Genomic DNA, 16,119 nt, shown 5'->3' with positions numbered 1-16,119 from the left:
TCACACTACAGTTAAGTTGTGATGTAAGCCGACTAACAGATAAGAGATTGAAATCAAGAGAAGGAACAACAAGAACAGAATGAAGAGTGAGAGTTTTTGATAAAGTAATGGTACCCTGACCAGTAATGGAGGCAGAACCACCATTAGCAGTGGTTATGGTGGACTTATTGCATGGGAAACAATGTTTTAATATAGAAGCATCACGAATCATATGATCTGATGCGCCAGTATCAATTATCCAAGTAGAATTCCTAGAGTGAGTAGAGAAAGCAAGAGTTTTACCTAGGATACCTTCATACACAACATTAGCTTGAGGAGAGAGAGAGAGAGGAGTCACCATCAGAAGAGGAATGGAGGGCTTTGGAGGAGACTTTCCTGCAAGGACGTTTGATGAAGTCCCACCATGTTGGATACCCGATGATTTCATAGCAACGATTCTTAGAGTGACCAGTATCACCACAATGAGAACATAACAAGGGTTTGCCAGAGGAATTATCCTTACGGTGTTTAGGAGGATAATTAACAGGGGAAGAATGAGGAACCTGAGATAGTAGAGTTGAGGAATTCGATGTAAGGGCAGGACGACCCATAGTGATACGTTGCTGATGTTCACGACGGACATATGCATATGTGCTCTCAAGGTCCAATTTTGGGTCTTTACGAAGAATCTCTCTGCGAACTTGGTCGAAATCAGAATCCAAACCGCTAAGAAAGATGTGAACGCGTAGACGAGCCATGGAAGAATGCATCTGGACCACGCCATTCACGTGGTTTCAGAAGAGGACATACGATCATGGATTTCTTGAAATATGGAGAGTAATTCGTTATAATAAGTAGAGAGGGGACGACCATGTTGTTTGGTGGAGAAAAACCGCTGATTTAGTTCGAACAGGCAAGTTTCGTCGGATCCATCGTAGAATATGCAGAGAGCTGCATCCCAAATTTGGTGGGCAGATTCAAGGCGGATAAACCGCTGCATCAACGGGGGGCTCATGGAGTCAATAAGCCAGCTTTTCACCCGTTTAGTCTCAATAACCCAGTTATCATAGGTTGGGTCATCAATGGAGGGTTTCACAGTTGCGCCAATGAGATACCCCGATTTGTTTCGAGCACCAATGTGTATGTTCATTAGCTAGGACCAAAGGGGGTAGTTTGAGTCATCAAAATAATAGTGATGGGAAAAGAAGAATTGTCTTGCTAAATGATAATATTGGAGACGGTAGGCGGTGAGGAGGTGGAAGTATTGGCCATGGCGAAATTGGAAATTTAGGGATTGAAAACAATACAGAGATGAAGAGAGGTGTTCCCAGAATTTAAACAACATCTGATACCATGTTAAACAATTCACATGGAACAAATACGATACTTTTCATTCATACTTTTTTCCCAAAATGAGATACAATTATATAAGCATTGTTAACAGCTTTTACGTAAAATTAGGAAACAACTTTAAAAACAGAAAACAACTTTCAACTTATTCCTAACTAAGCACAACAATAATTTAAACCTAAATTATATCTTCAATAGTGACTTTCCCCGATGCACCTTCAAGCATTAACAACAAGATTAATCTTTCGCTGAGTTCCTTGCACCACTACTAATCTTTGTAACCTTCCAATAAGCACACCGTGAAAGACACTCACACCACCACCACACTTAAAACAAAGTAAAAATTAAAAAATATTAATCCTAAAAATTAATTTTTTTTACTGGAGGACAAAACAGGAATGGAGAGGTGCTGGAAGTAGTATATGATGGTGTACAGAGCAACTGCCCCTTAGCAGCTACACTATAGTGGGCCTGGACTCGTGTCTACAATTGGACTAATTCACAATTTTTCTAGGTCACTTTTGTACTCCCCTGTTTTCTTCCTGCACCCTATAAAACCTACAATTGAGAAGGAAAATGTTGGATGTAGCAGATAATGATAATGGTATAAGCAACACAATCATTTGACGTGAATGGGTCTCTTGTAGGGTAGATAGGTTGAAAGTAGCACCAAAGAAACAAAATCTAAAACTACGCCTTTTACAATTATTCATCATTATATGATATAACATGAATTCTGACTTTCCATAAGCCTAACTTGAAAAGGAAAGGATTTTGAAATGCCAACAACCATTTCTTTGAACTTTTGCGTGGAGGGATACATAGCCATATCAAATATCTATTTCAAATTTAATTTATTCAATAAATGTATATATCAATACTCTGATTTTGGTACAACGGTCTTTATTGTTTACTGTGTGAATATGTGTGTTCTTGCATTGAAAATTCTAACGCGTAAGTACCTCTAAAACATTTTCTACTGAACAAATCAAATTCTTGTAGTGGACCACTTTTATTGTATAACCTATACACTGAATAAACATAACAAATGATACAAAAAATAAGATTTTGAATCTTAGGAATAAAAAGTTATCTTTATTTTAAAAATACTTTTTTTTTAACAATTAAATAAAAAATGTTAACGACAATATGAATCTTATAAGCTTTTTATATTGAAATAAAAATTGCAAAAATGTTTTAAAAATAATGTTTCGTTATAAAACTCAAAACAATTAATTATCATGATAAAATAAATTTTATATTTTAAAAAAATAGCAAAAGTTGCTTTAGTGAAGTATTCAATTCATACTTTGTTTCAAGGTTGGGATAGGGATGTTTTGAAAGATTTGTCAAGCATTTTACTTTCATTAAATTTCTTAAAGAAGTTTTCAAAAATCTCTGACTAAGAACCAAATATCCAAGTAACACACAATACCCAAGAATTGACGGAAATGTGGTTGTCGAAGAATTTAATTCCAGCCTATTTTTTTCTTTTTATTAATAAGAAAATAGAAAATAAAAAAATGAAATTTCTTAACATTATTTGGTTGATAAATTTTATATAAACTACTAAATTAAATAACTAAAATCAATAGGCATTTCTGTTGTTAAAAAAATTATGAATTTTAAAAATTTTATCCATTTTTAATATTAAAAAAGTTGTAGTGTTAATGAAATTTGATTGTGTATAAATTATTAAATTTAAAAAATCTAACTAAATAGTTAAATATAAATTAATATTAATTTTTGTTTAATTTCATTTAAAAATTTATTATTCTTATTGATAATTTATATAGAAATACTAGTAAAACAAAAAAAAATGAAGAAATGTTTCTCCTTTTAATTTAAATAATTAATTAAATTAATAAGTTAATATCCAAAAAATTAATTTTAAATTAAGCAAATTCGGTCATTTATTTATCTATCATATGAATAGATATATGCCTTATTAATTTAACTTAATAATTTTATTAATATGAACTTTGTTTAAAATAGTGATTTTATTAATTGAAATGGTTAATGTTTACAATTTTAGTATATATTATGACTATTTAAAAAATAGTAATATAATATTTGAAATATATAGATATTTTAACCAATGTGATTAGTTTTACGTGACTACTAATAGAATAATCAAAATAAAATTTTAACTCTGAAGTATTAGCACTTTTGAAAATTATGAAAATTTAGATAATAAAATTTTGTGTTAAAAATAATACCTTTTAATTTCGATAATATTATCACATATTTAAAATTAAAAATATAGATGGAAAATTAAAATTAATTATTTAATTTAATGTGATATATACACAAATATTTAAAATTTTAAGTAATATAAGTAGTTATGTTTTCGTCGGTAGTTTTGACAAAATTAAATACTGACATTATATTATAAACACAAATATTATTAATTAAGATTATACATGAGGATTATTATCTTATGCACGATTTTTTTTAATTTTATTTTTAAGTAATCGTTATTTTAAACTAAAAACCGTTAATCTAAATTTAATTATTTTATAAATGAAAATAATAATTTTATCCTTTCAATAACTATTTTTTAAAATTTAAATAATTATTTATACCTATATAAAGAGGAGATTCATTTTTTAGTGTATATATTTTTTTCTAAAATTACCTTAAATAACCGTTGTTTTAACCTAAAATAATTATATTTTTATTTTTATTCATAATTAATCTAAACTTATTCATTTTATAAATTAAAATAAATATTTTATTATTTTATCCTTTTAAAAATTTAAATTTAAATAATTATTTATCCTAAAAATTTTATTTAAATATAAAAATTATTAACAATATATTTTATAATTATTTTTAATAGAAATTATTTTATAGTTGAATACATTTTTGTTAGAATAAATTTTTGAAGTTAAAATATATATATATATATATATATATATATATATAGAAGAATATTTAAAAAACACTAATGATTAGAAAATAACAATCAAATATAATAATATAATTAAAAATTAAAAAAATGTTTTTATTTACTTAAAAATGGTGCATAAGGCCCTTAATTTCTTTGACCCACTTTTTTAACGTGATAAATAATGATGAAGAATGGTAATTGAAAGTTCACATTCATTGTATGTTTGTCTTCCACAATATGTAAATAGTAAAGTGATACCGTTTGTCAATAAATCATTTTCCATCATCATTATTAGTTGACCAAATTATAATTGGTTGATGATTCTTTTAACATAAATGTGCATAAATTTAGTATTTCAATTCCTTTAGGCCTTCTTCAGTTAAGTAAATTGGTTGGAGAGAGTAATTGAGAGGATTTGAAAGTAAATTTTGTTGTTAGTTATTTAAATAGATTTGGAAGTAAGTAAGAGTAAATTTTGAAGTAAAATTTGTGAGAATTAGTATAGAATTTAATTTATGTGATAGATTAAAAAAATTTACTTCTAAATTCATTCTCTTTTACCTTCAAATTTATTCAAATAAACAACAACAAAAATTTATCATCAAATCTTCTCAGATCCTTTCAATTACTCTCTCTTAAATTCACTCAAGTGAAGAAGCCTTTTATCTTTCTAATGTATATTCACAAGTGTAATACCCCGGTAAAATAAAAATATCTTATTTTTATTTTGTTGTAAATTTTAATATTAAACATTTAATTATGATATAGAATTAAGTGATTAAAGTATTTAGGAGTTGTATAAAAATTAATTAATAATTATTTCATTGCATTGGCAGGGTTGTTTTATTATCCATTCGTTATTCCCTTATGCAAGAGATTTATTTTAATATGTTTATATTTTGTGAATGGAAGAAAGAGATAGTAGGGCCCTTAGTTTGATTAAACCAATGAGAAGAGAGAGAAGGGATATTTTCTCGTGCATGGCTTGAGAGAGAGAGGTTCTTTTATTTTAGTGTAACTGGTAGGAAGGGTTATAACATTACTTTGCCAAATTCTATTTTTGTATTTTCTTTGGTTGCACGTGGTTTTGTGGACAAAGGAATAATTGTTTTAATTAATTATAATTAGTTTCCTTAGTTTTAGTGAAAAGATAAACATGAGTTTTATCTGTTTTGTTTTCTTCATGAGACCAGGTCAAGTTAGGTTTTTAATTCTCTTTTCCAAGCCATTGCAAAGGGAGACAAGGAGTAGGATATTGATAGAATATTGGGTTAGTGGAAGGGAGGCTGTTATGTATAGGCAGTTTTGGAGTTAGAAGAAAGGGGATATAAAATATGTTGTTTTGGTGAAACGGGGAAGATACACCTTAGTGGTAAGAGAACATGGATAACAATCCTAGATACATTTGTGCCTTGCCAAACAAAGTGGGAGTGTCTCGTGAAGAATGGGATCTTGTCAACCTTGCAATGAACCAAACGGAAGATAGCAATCCTCTTGAAATTCCAAGTAAGGGGAGTAACTTGATTTATCTCATTTGCATAAGGTTTGTATGTTGTGTTTTGATCGATCACTAGCATGAAACTGCTTTCCGTTTGAATTACTTTGGTGCTGAACTTCGCTCAATGTGCACTATGTTGAGAAAGGTTTTAAGGATGAAAGTTCTTGTTTCGTCAGAGACACGGTTCCACCTTAGGTAGACCGAAACTATTGAGAGTGAAGGTTTTAATCTTCCCTTGGGCAAAGCGTGAGTGACATAAGAGGTTTTGAGTAGAGCGTTTTTCATGCAGAGGGAATAGTTTACGTAAAGGGGTATAAGAGAAAGTTTTAAGTGATGATAGTCTTAAATGAAGAAGAAGAGAATGTTGAATGCTTGTAAAAGTTAGTATACGGTGGTTTAAAAAGAGAAAGAAAACAAAATGGAAGATGTGTAGGCACGTCAATATAGGCGTATATATTTTTATATAAAAGAGGTTGGTGATTTTTTTTTTTTTGTTGCAGAGGGGTACAAGGGGCTGTCATGAAAGGAGTCTTATTTTGCTTTAAGTGTTAGGTATTTTATAATGGTCAAGGAGTATATTGTTTGAAATAGATTGAAGGATTAATTGTTAATAGTATGGGTAGATATAAGGGTGCATTGATCACGTGTTGAGATGCATGGTTCTTTTATGGCGGAGAGATTTATTTTTGAATGCAATATCAGAGTTTTCCTTCATTTTTGAGTAACAGGAATGAGTAAGTGAAGAAGATAAAAAAAAAATGAAAAGTTTTATTTGTTAGGATTACTGTATTAAATGAAGAGTATGAGTAAGTGAAGAAGATAAAAAAAAAATGAAAAGTTTTATTTCTTAGGATTACTGTATTAAATGAAGAGTGAGAAAAGTTTGGAAGGAAGGGAATGAAAACATGCTGGGACATCTTCTTGGTGGTTTATGTTAATTGTAAATATTATATGTATATATATAGAAAGTGAATTTCGGCACAGGGGTTTAATATGGGAAGAAAGTAAATTTTATGTTGAAAGGATATTTTAAAAGGATGCATGAAACTTACGGGAGAGAGAAAACTAAATTATTGTATTTGGAAAATTATTAGGTGGTGTAGGTCTTACGGATGAAGATAAAAAAATAAATAAATAAATAAAACATTAAGTATAGAAAGGGTAGTAAAAATAAATGAGGAATGTGATAAAGGAAAATTACTGTACTTTGTTTTAAGAGGGAGAACTCGTTGCGGGTTCCACTTTATTTGCAATTGGAAGCGAGCTTTACTTTAGTAATGTGAAGAGTGAATGACGCGAGTATTTTATTTATTTGAATTAAATTATTATAATCTTGGTGTAATAGAATTTTATGATTTATGACTTAATGTTGTGGAAACTGCGTATGAAGGGTAATGAGAATTGTGTTATGAATTTTGTGATTGATGAACACTATATGTTTTGAGACTATGTATGTTATGAGAATAGTGAGATAAATCTTATGATTTGTGGAGGGATGTATGATAATGAGAATGTACGTGAAATTGTGATATGAACATGAAACTGTTATTTCTTCATACTAGTCGTTGTGTGACTCTTCTGTATTGTGATACGATAAGGATGTTGGGTCTTGTATAGAGATAGAGATTCGAGTGTCACTTTCTTTTGCGAAAGGAGGTGAATGTCTCGCCCAAAGGGCTTTTCGGTAAGTCGGGGAGATAGGTCTGAAGTTGCAATGAAGGACAACTCGAATCGCCCTGTTTTGCGTAACAGGTTGGGACAACAAAGTACAAGAAAAACGACATTGGTTTATAGATGGATTGGTGTGATATTGTTTAAGCTTTGAGATATGAATTCATTACTTGGTATAGCCTGTGTTTGATGTCGTTTTACTATATTATATTTTATGATGATATTTTCGGTTGTTCACCCTTGCTTGTTGTGGATGTGGTTTCCAACTACGATGATCGTACTTGTACGAGAGTAGATGGCGTTGCAGATAAGACCAGATTGAAGTAGCTGGACGAGAGATGTGGAGATTGATTTTGGGGTTAATTGGTTATTATTTAAAGAATTTTTAGATTTGCTATATTTTTATGTAAAAGTGATATTTTGAATTTTTCAGACGATGTTAATATATATGTTTTGCTTTCGCATTTCAATAGAGTAAAGTTTGATCATTTTTAATGAATATTTTTTAAAAAGGTAATGTTAAAAAAATAAATTATGGTGACATCTCGAAAATTCGGAATGTTACAACAAGTGTCTTAAATGTTTAAAAGTCAATACAGTACCAACAATTTCCCTTAAATTCTTTTATTATTTCAAAATTTGATGAAGAAATGAAGTCAGAGAAATTCATTTCAAAATTTTATGAAGAAATGAAGTCAAAGAAATTTGTAAACAGTGAATTTTAAAACTCAATATTAATATTTAGTTTAATAACGACAAAATAATGAGTGACACAATGTATTAAATAAACAAAAAATTTTATTAGAATAAATTTAATTTATAATTTTGAAATTTATGTTAAGAATTAATTTCGAGTCTAATTCAATTTTATAAAATAAATTATAAAATAAGATTTACACTAACTTGAATTTATTTTATTTCTGATCAATATTGAGTTTTTAGTAATTCAATAAGTTAAATGCACTAATAATACTGAATTCTTCTATACTAAACTTTTTAAAGCAAGTAAGTGATGTGTCTTGCATGTTTTATGTATATTAATTTTGGGTTTAGAGTTAAAATTTATATTTTTTACATTTATATTTCAATACCACTAGTGTGAAGACTTTATTAACAAGTTACACTATTAATATCATGTCTCAATTATTAAAAGATTGTCATACTTGAACAATAATTTTATGTCCTACAATAAACTTTTAATGACAAATCTTAATAAGGAGCGTGATGAATCTTGACACTCCAACTTCGTTGTTAAATCCACTATATTAATGATGTTTCTTTCTCTAAGAACAAAACCAAAGGTCAATGTCGTTGGTGATTAAGAAGGATCTACTTATTTGATATGCATTGTTCATGTGTTGCAATACACATTTGGGAGAGTGGTGCAATATGCAGGAGAAAGAGAAACTCGTTTACAATATATTTTGTTATGTGTGAAAAATATTACAACAATTTATGTTCAACTATTAACTTTAATAATTTATATTAAATTAAATTTAGTTAATAGAACTAGTTTTTAATAATTATTATTATTAAAATTCATAAATGGATATTTTTTTAACAATAAATATATTTACTAATTAATTTATTTAAAAGTTTATATAAAATTTATTGAATAGATCATTTTAAAAAATTAAAATTTCATCAACTTTTATTATTTTAAAATAAAAATAAATTAAAATTCAATATTCAACCAATCAATAGAAAATATAGTAAATTTATTAATAAATTCAATTAATATATATTCATCAGAAAAAATAGATTTCACATTCATTTAAAATAGTAAATTTATTAATAATTCTACTAATTAAGTATATTAACATCCATATGTAAAACTTGAATAAAACTTAAACTAACTATATAATTAATAATCAAAACTAAACTAATTATCATTGGATGAATTTTGAAATTAGATATCCTTAATCCTAAAGTAGGTTATGGATTCTCGTCATTTATTATGGAAATTTTGAAGCTAACTATATTTATTAATTTTCTAAGACTTATGTGGGTTCCTAAGTCAAAAAGTGCCTAACAAAAGTCCACCAAACCAAATTATAATACAAAGACATTTTTCTCATCACATGAGTCTCTACCAAAGTGTCATTATCCATTACAATAACCACATGATTGGAACCTTTGCACACCCCATAATTTACATCATGATTGAATTAAGTTTCTTATAAATCTTATTTATTTATCAATATTCATGCATAATGTATTTTAGTTTATGGTTTTCATCTTTTCCTAAAACTCACTCATTTAGGAATGATAACTTATCATTAGAAAACATTTCAAAATTAACACCTTTACTTTTACTTTCACCAATATTTTAGGAATCCAATTTATGGCTTAAATTTCTTTTCTTAATAATAACATGAAATAATTAATTGTATTTATAATAGAATTTTGATTAATTTTTTTTTCTTTTATTCTTCACTTATATTCTTCGGAAAAAAAATTCTTGACATCATATTTAAATATACATCACCAACATTCTAGATCACTTAAAGGCACAAAGTTATACATTTCAAATATAAATATATACATCCATTTTGCTACTATTGAGTTAACACAAAATAAAACGTTCAAATTGACCCCGCCAAAACAGGAAAACTCCTTCATACCTTAGGTGTTGTAATCTAAAATTGGAAGATGAATCAATGCTAATGGATGTCTAATGCTTATGAGCACAAAATTCGAATTTCCAAACCATGAGAAACATTCACTAGTGAAAAAACAGCTTATAACGTCACGCGTTTAACGTCGAACCACTTAATAGTCAACGTTAAAAATGACCGGTAACATTTTTGTAAATAAATACAATTATTAAACGTCATTTAAAATTGTAATTCGACGTAAAAATATATAAAACGTCGAATGCCCTAGCTTTAGACTTTAAAAGTTAGTGAATTCAAAAAAAATTGAGCGGAAGATTAAAAATTCATTCACTTTATCTTAGTGCGAGACCCTTTTCTCTGCTTAAATTTTTGTCGAACGAAGTTTGACCACCATCACATGTAATCTTTCTTTCATTTGATACAAATGCATGTTAATTAACTACTTTAGATATGATTTTTATTTGTTTTCACCTATTATTTTCGTGTTTTTGTCCTTCACAGGCGCATTCTGCTTTCTCTCTCACTGATGACAACACTATTCCGATGAACCCACTTTTTAAAGGTTAGTTTTCGTTTCGTTTTCCTTTTGAAGAACTTATTTGTTGATAACTTGTTTGTTATTTTTTTTTTGTTGAACTTGTTTGTTGTTGTTGTTTGTTTGAACTTGTTTGTTGTTTGATTGAACTTCATAGTTTATGCTTTATAAAATACTAGAAACTGAAATTTGTTGTTTTCCTGCTTTTCAGGTTTCGTAGAGTTGTAAAAAATGATCACAATTAATTAAAAAAATAAAAACAAATTAATTAACACAAAATTCGATGTTAAATTAACGTTGTATATTGACAAAGTTCGACGTTAAATTAACGTTGGTTTTTTTAAATTCGACGTCAATTTAATGTCTTCTAATATAACGTCGTTCTCGAATTCGACGTGAAAAGTAAAAAATATGCGACGTTTTAAGTTGTTTTTAGTGATTATATTTAAATGTGGAGTAAATTTACGGATGCAAAATTGGGTATAAGCATTATTTATCGGATCTACCAAAATAGAGCGATTTAACAAGGAAAGAAAACAAACTTGATTAATCTTTTTCCTTAAGACTACCGATAGATAACAACCTCAACAAATGACCAAGGAAAAACGAAGAAGACTAGAAAGAATACATAAGACTAATACATTAAACCAATAAATAGAAACATATAGAGAAAAAAAAAATTATTGTAAAAAGTTTGTTTACATCTAGAGAGAAAAATAAAACATAAAAACAATTAAACACTTGAAAGACACTGGGAGATGAGACAATTGATTGAGTATATGAAACCATGAAACCATGAAACATAAAGCTAGATATTCTAAGATTAAGTAGTTTTAGTAGTCCTTAAACTTTCATGCGAAATTGAAATTCGCATATGTATGAAACATTGAAATATATATTTTGTTCTCCAAATTTTAGAAATAAATGAATGTTAAATTTTTTTAAAGTACCAAACACATTTTAAATTAACATTTGAGTTGTTTAGATATGTTTTAACTTTAATTTCGGTTGAAAGATGTTTAACATGTAAAAATATTTTACATAATTAGATTAAAAATATTATATTGATTATTTTTTAAATTTAAAGGCCAAAATTTAAAAAATAAATGAATTCTAATTTCACATCAAAGAAAAAATAAAAAATATATATATATAATCCTATTCTATCATTAATCACTCGTACATATGTGTAACTAATCTTGTTTTGTTGGATTGCTGATTTTATAGAGTATATTAATATAGATAGTATCTTATTTAACCTTATTCAATGTACCGCTAACATCCCATTAACTTAATATTTATCTGCAACTATCCCATGAATCTAACATAAAAGTAATAGCCCAATACAATATAACCAATTATTTTAAATAAAAAAAAAAGATTTTAAAAACTCGAATTGTTACATATAATATATTATTTCGTAATAAAAATTGATTAAATATATATGTCTATTAGTTGATTTAATCGATTAGATGTGTATGTATGATTCTTACAAGTCCACGATAAACAAACTAATTGGTTATCGAAAAACTTAATAAATTGATTTGATTTTCATTAGTTTAAAATTAATATAACAAACGCATTATTCAAGATTATTAACGTGAATATTTATTTAATTATTGATTAAAAATCTTCTTAGTACCTTGTATGAACCAACTCAAGAAAAAAAAAATCATAAATGACAAATATAATAAATTTTAACAAATGAAAAATCTGTTACTTTTTTATGGAATAATTTTAAGACAAAAATACGACTTAGTAAAAAGTAAGAAAATAGAAGAGAGCAGTTTTCCAACTTGAAGAACTAAAATTTGAGTGAAACCCTACCTAGGGACCTCAAAATGTCTTTACCATCAATATTCATTTGTTATATTTTTGTTTGGATAATGATATTTAGACAATATTTTTTTGACAATATTTAAATATTGATTACGTGTCAATATATGATTAGTTAAAAATTACTCCAAAATAATGTTTATGATTATTATTATTGATTGTGGAGTAATTTTTATCAATCACAGATTGACACATGTTCAAATGTTTTCAAAGAAATGTTGTCTAAATATCCTTTTGTTTTCTGTCTCCCAGACACAATTAAAAGGATTGTTAAGAATATGGAAGTAGGTGGAAGCATGTTCTAATAATTAATTAGATTTGCGTTTTAACAGTATTAAGAAGCCAGAGAGTAGACTTAAATTTGATTTTGAGTTCTGATTAGTTGGACTCTCAAGGGCGGCAGGATGTACATATTTGACTTTATTAATATCATTACATCATGAGAAACTCCTTTTAGCATTTATAAACTTTTCTCTTAAAAATTAGGTTAAAATATTTAGTTGTTCTTCTTTGTTCCAAAATTAATTAAGTTTTCATAATTTTGATTCATCTCAATAAAGTTTTCAATTTTTTTAACGTGTAATAGCTCTTTCTCTATAATATTATATTAAAATTATTAAATAGGTATCATGTGTCATATTTTCTTTGTTTTTTTTTTTTACTTTCTTTATTTTTTTATAATTTTTTTTCATATGTTAAATTATTGTTTGTTGTTTCGACTTAATTCAGTCTTATTTTTTTTAATTGACAAATTTCGTTCTTTAGATTGATTTAATTTTTATACAAATATCATAACGATATTTTCTTTAAAATTAATATTTTTATTAAATACTTTTAACACTTATTAAATGTTTTAACGCTATAAGTTTATTTAAATTTATATTTTATATTTAAATTTTATTTTAAAATTAAAATTTTTATTTTTAAATCAATTGATATATAATTTTATACAAATATAAATTTATATACAGCTATTTGAAATATAAATTCAAATAAAAACAATATAAAGTTTAATTTTAAATCAATTGATATATAATTTTATACAAATATAAATTTATATACAGCTATTTGAAATATAAATTCAAATAAAAACAATATAAAGTTTAATATAATGAATTATCAATACAAATATATTTAAAATTTTAAAATAAATTTAATTTTGTATAAAATATAAAAATGATAAGGTTAAAAATATAAATTTAATTTTGTATAAAATATAAGGTTAAAAATATACAATATAAATTTAATTTTGTATAAAATAAATATAAGGTTAAAAATATAAATTTAAATAAATTTAATTTTGTTAAAAATATTTAATGAAAATATAATTTTAATTCAAAAGTTGTATGATATTTATATAAAATTTAAATTTGGTTTAAATTTAAAGAGAAACAAAATTATTTTATTTTAAAAAAAAATTAAGATTACATTAAAAAATTAACAAATATAAAAATTAAATTAAGATTTAAATAGTGCCTTGACATGTGATATAATGTAATGATGTTGATATGGCACATGATAAAAATAGTTTTTTAAAAAAAATATAAAAAAAATAAATTAAAAAAATTAAAATAAGAAAACAACAACAACAATCTAATACGTAACATATTTAACCGGCCATATAGTTCTATAAAAAAAGAGCTTATCATTGTATATTTTTGAAAATAGAGATTCAATTAAGACCAATTAAATTATAATAACTTAATTAAATTTTTCGAAAAAGATAAAGTATTTTAACCTAAGAACATTATTTTATTTATAACCATTTTTATCATTACAGCTATATAGTAGGTAAAGTATCTGAATTGAAGTGAAATATATTAAAATTGAACTAAATTTTAAAAGCAGTTTAATTTAATTGTTTAAATTAATTGTCTTTAAAACATGTTTAGAAAAATTAAAAGAAAAAAATGTATTCAAATTGAACAAACCCATTCAAGATATGAAAGTAATGATGTTTTCTCTTTTGAATCACTTTTTCAATTCACATACAAAACTAATATTTCCTCTCAAATCTATTATGATAAAATTAATCTCAATAACTGTATTTGAGTTATTATTCATTTTAAAATATGAAATTTTGAAATATGAAATTTTGAAATATGAAATTTTGTTTTAGTTTTATCTTTAAAAAATACTTTGAAAGCTTGAAGAATTAAGATAAATTTAAATTATTCTCAATCTAGACTCTTAATCAACTTGAAATTATTGAATGCACTAGAATAAATTTAAAATTAAATTATATTTTAAAAGCAATTTCATTGAATTGATCTAAACTAATTGAACTGAAATATGATTTTAGTGAATTAAACTATTTGAAATTGTTTTAATTATAATTTATGAACACATTTTACTTTGAAATATATTTTTTAATTTCATAAATTTAAACTTAGGAATGATTTTATTTTCAAAGATTAAATTAAAGCTACTTTTCAAAATAACTTAATTTTTTTTATAAGATTCAATTCAGTTTAATTTGATTCCATTCAAATATTTTTAAAGAAGAATAATTATAATAATATAGTAATATGTTCTTTAACAAACTTACTTATGTTTTGTAGTTTTCTTAATTATCAGATTTGACCAAGAATTACAATAAAATCATGACATATCAACAGTTTATTTTTCATTATAAATATATTAAAAATAATCTTTAATTATAATTTATTAACATATTTTAACAATAAACATAAATAAATAAATATATACGAAGTAAGTACATATCTAGTGGTGCAATTGCGAAAAGTTTGCGATTTTAATGAAAGTGGAAGGTTTCGTATTAGCTAAGTACTTAATAATGGTCCAAGCGATTTTTGACTTATCATATTTATTATGCGGAAGTTAAGTAGCATCTACGCTTAGATATATAAGTCGTACTCTTTTGACTAATTATATACGGCTATAATGTATTTATGATTGATTTAGCTGATTTTTTTTAAAGTAAATATTTCAATTAAACAGAAATTTAAATAGTTGAAGTTTGCTTTAATATAAATTTAAATCAAGCAACACCATTACAGTTGCATTGCATTTACATTGTGAATTTATGTTCAAGATTAAATCAGAAAGCCTTATGAATTTTTACAAAGCTTACAAGTGCATTGACATTCAAAACCGTTGGTTAGGGTTATTATTTTTTTATTATGTTAAGAATTTTTTTATAAAAAATTATATGTCACTATTTTATTGGTTCTTATATTTGAAACGGATAAATCACGAACTATCACGTAAAACGGTTGTAAAAAAATTGATAAAAAAAACTTTTTCTTATTATTTTATAGCGGCACACAGACTCTTCTTATGGATGAAGAAGTTTCGGTACAACTTTGTAGTTGCAACGCAAACAACATGTGCATTTGCATATATATAGAAACTCGAATGTAAGAGATAATGTAAACAACTAAGTTCAGATAATCTATATATTGGTAAAGAAACAGTGAGATCCTTAACTTCTTTGAACATTTTCTTTTAAAAATATAAGACGACTACCCATAGTTAATATTTTATTTTGTAGTTAAATATTATATGAAATTTATCTCTGACCAATTGAACATTTCATTGATCATTCCTTGCCATTGCTCTATCTTCTATTTTTTTGTGTGCGGTTGAGCGTTTTAAGAGAGCAGCATTTATTCTTTAGGAAGAAATAAATAAATAAATAAATATATATATATATATATATATATATATATATATATATATATTTTTTTTTTTTTTTTTTTTTTTTNAAAAAACAGTA

The sequence above is a fragment of the Vigna radiata genome, chromosome 8, assembly GCF_000741045.1.
Source record: "Vigna radiata var. radiata cultivar VC1973A chromosome 8, Vradiata_ver6, whole genome shotgun sequence".
NCBI classification, from domain to species: Eukaryota; Viridiplantae; Streptophyta; class Magnoliopsida; order Fabales; family Fabaceae; genus Vigna; species Vigna radiata.
The sequence above is the reverse complement of the archived record's forward strand: the minus strand, read 5'-3'. Positions refer to the sequence as shown.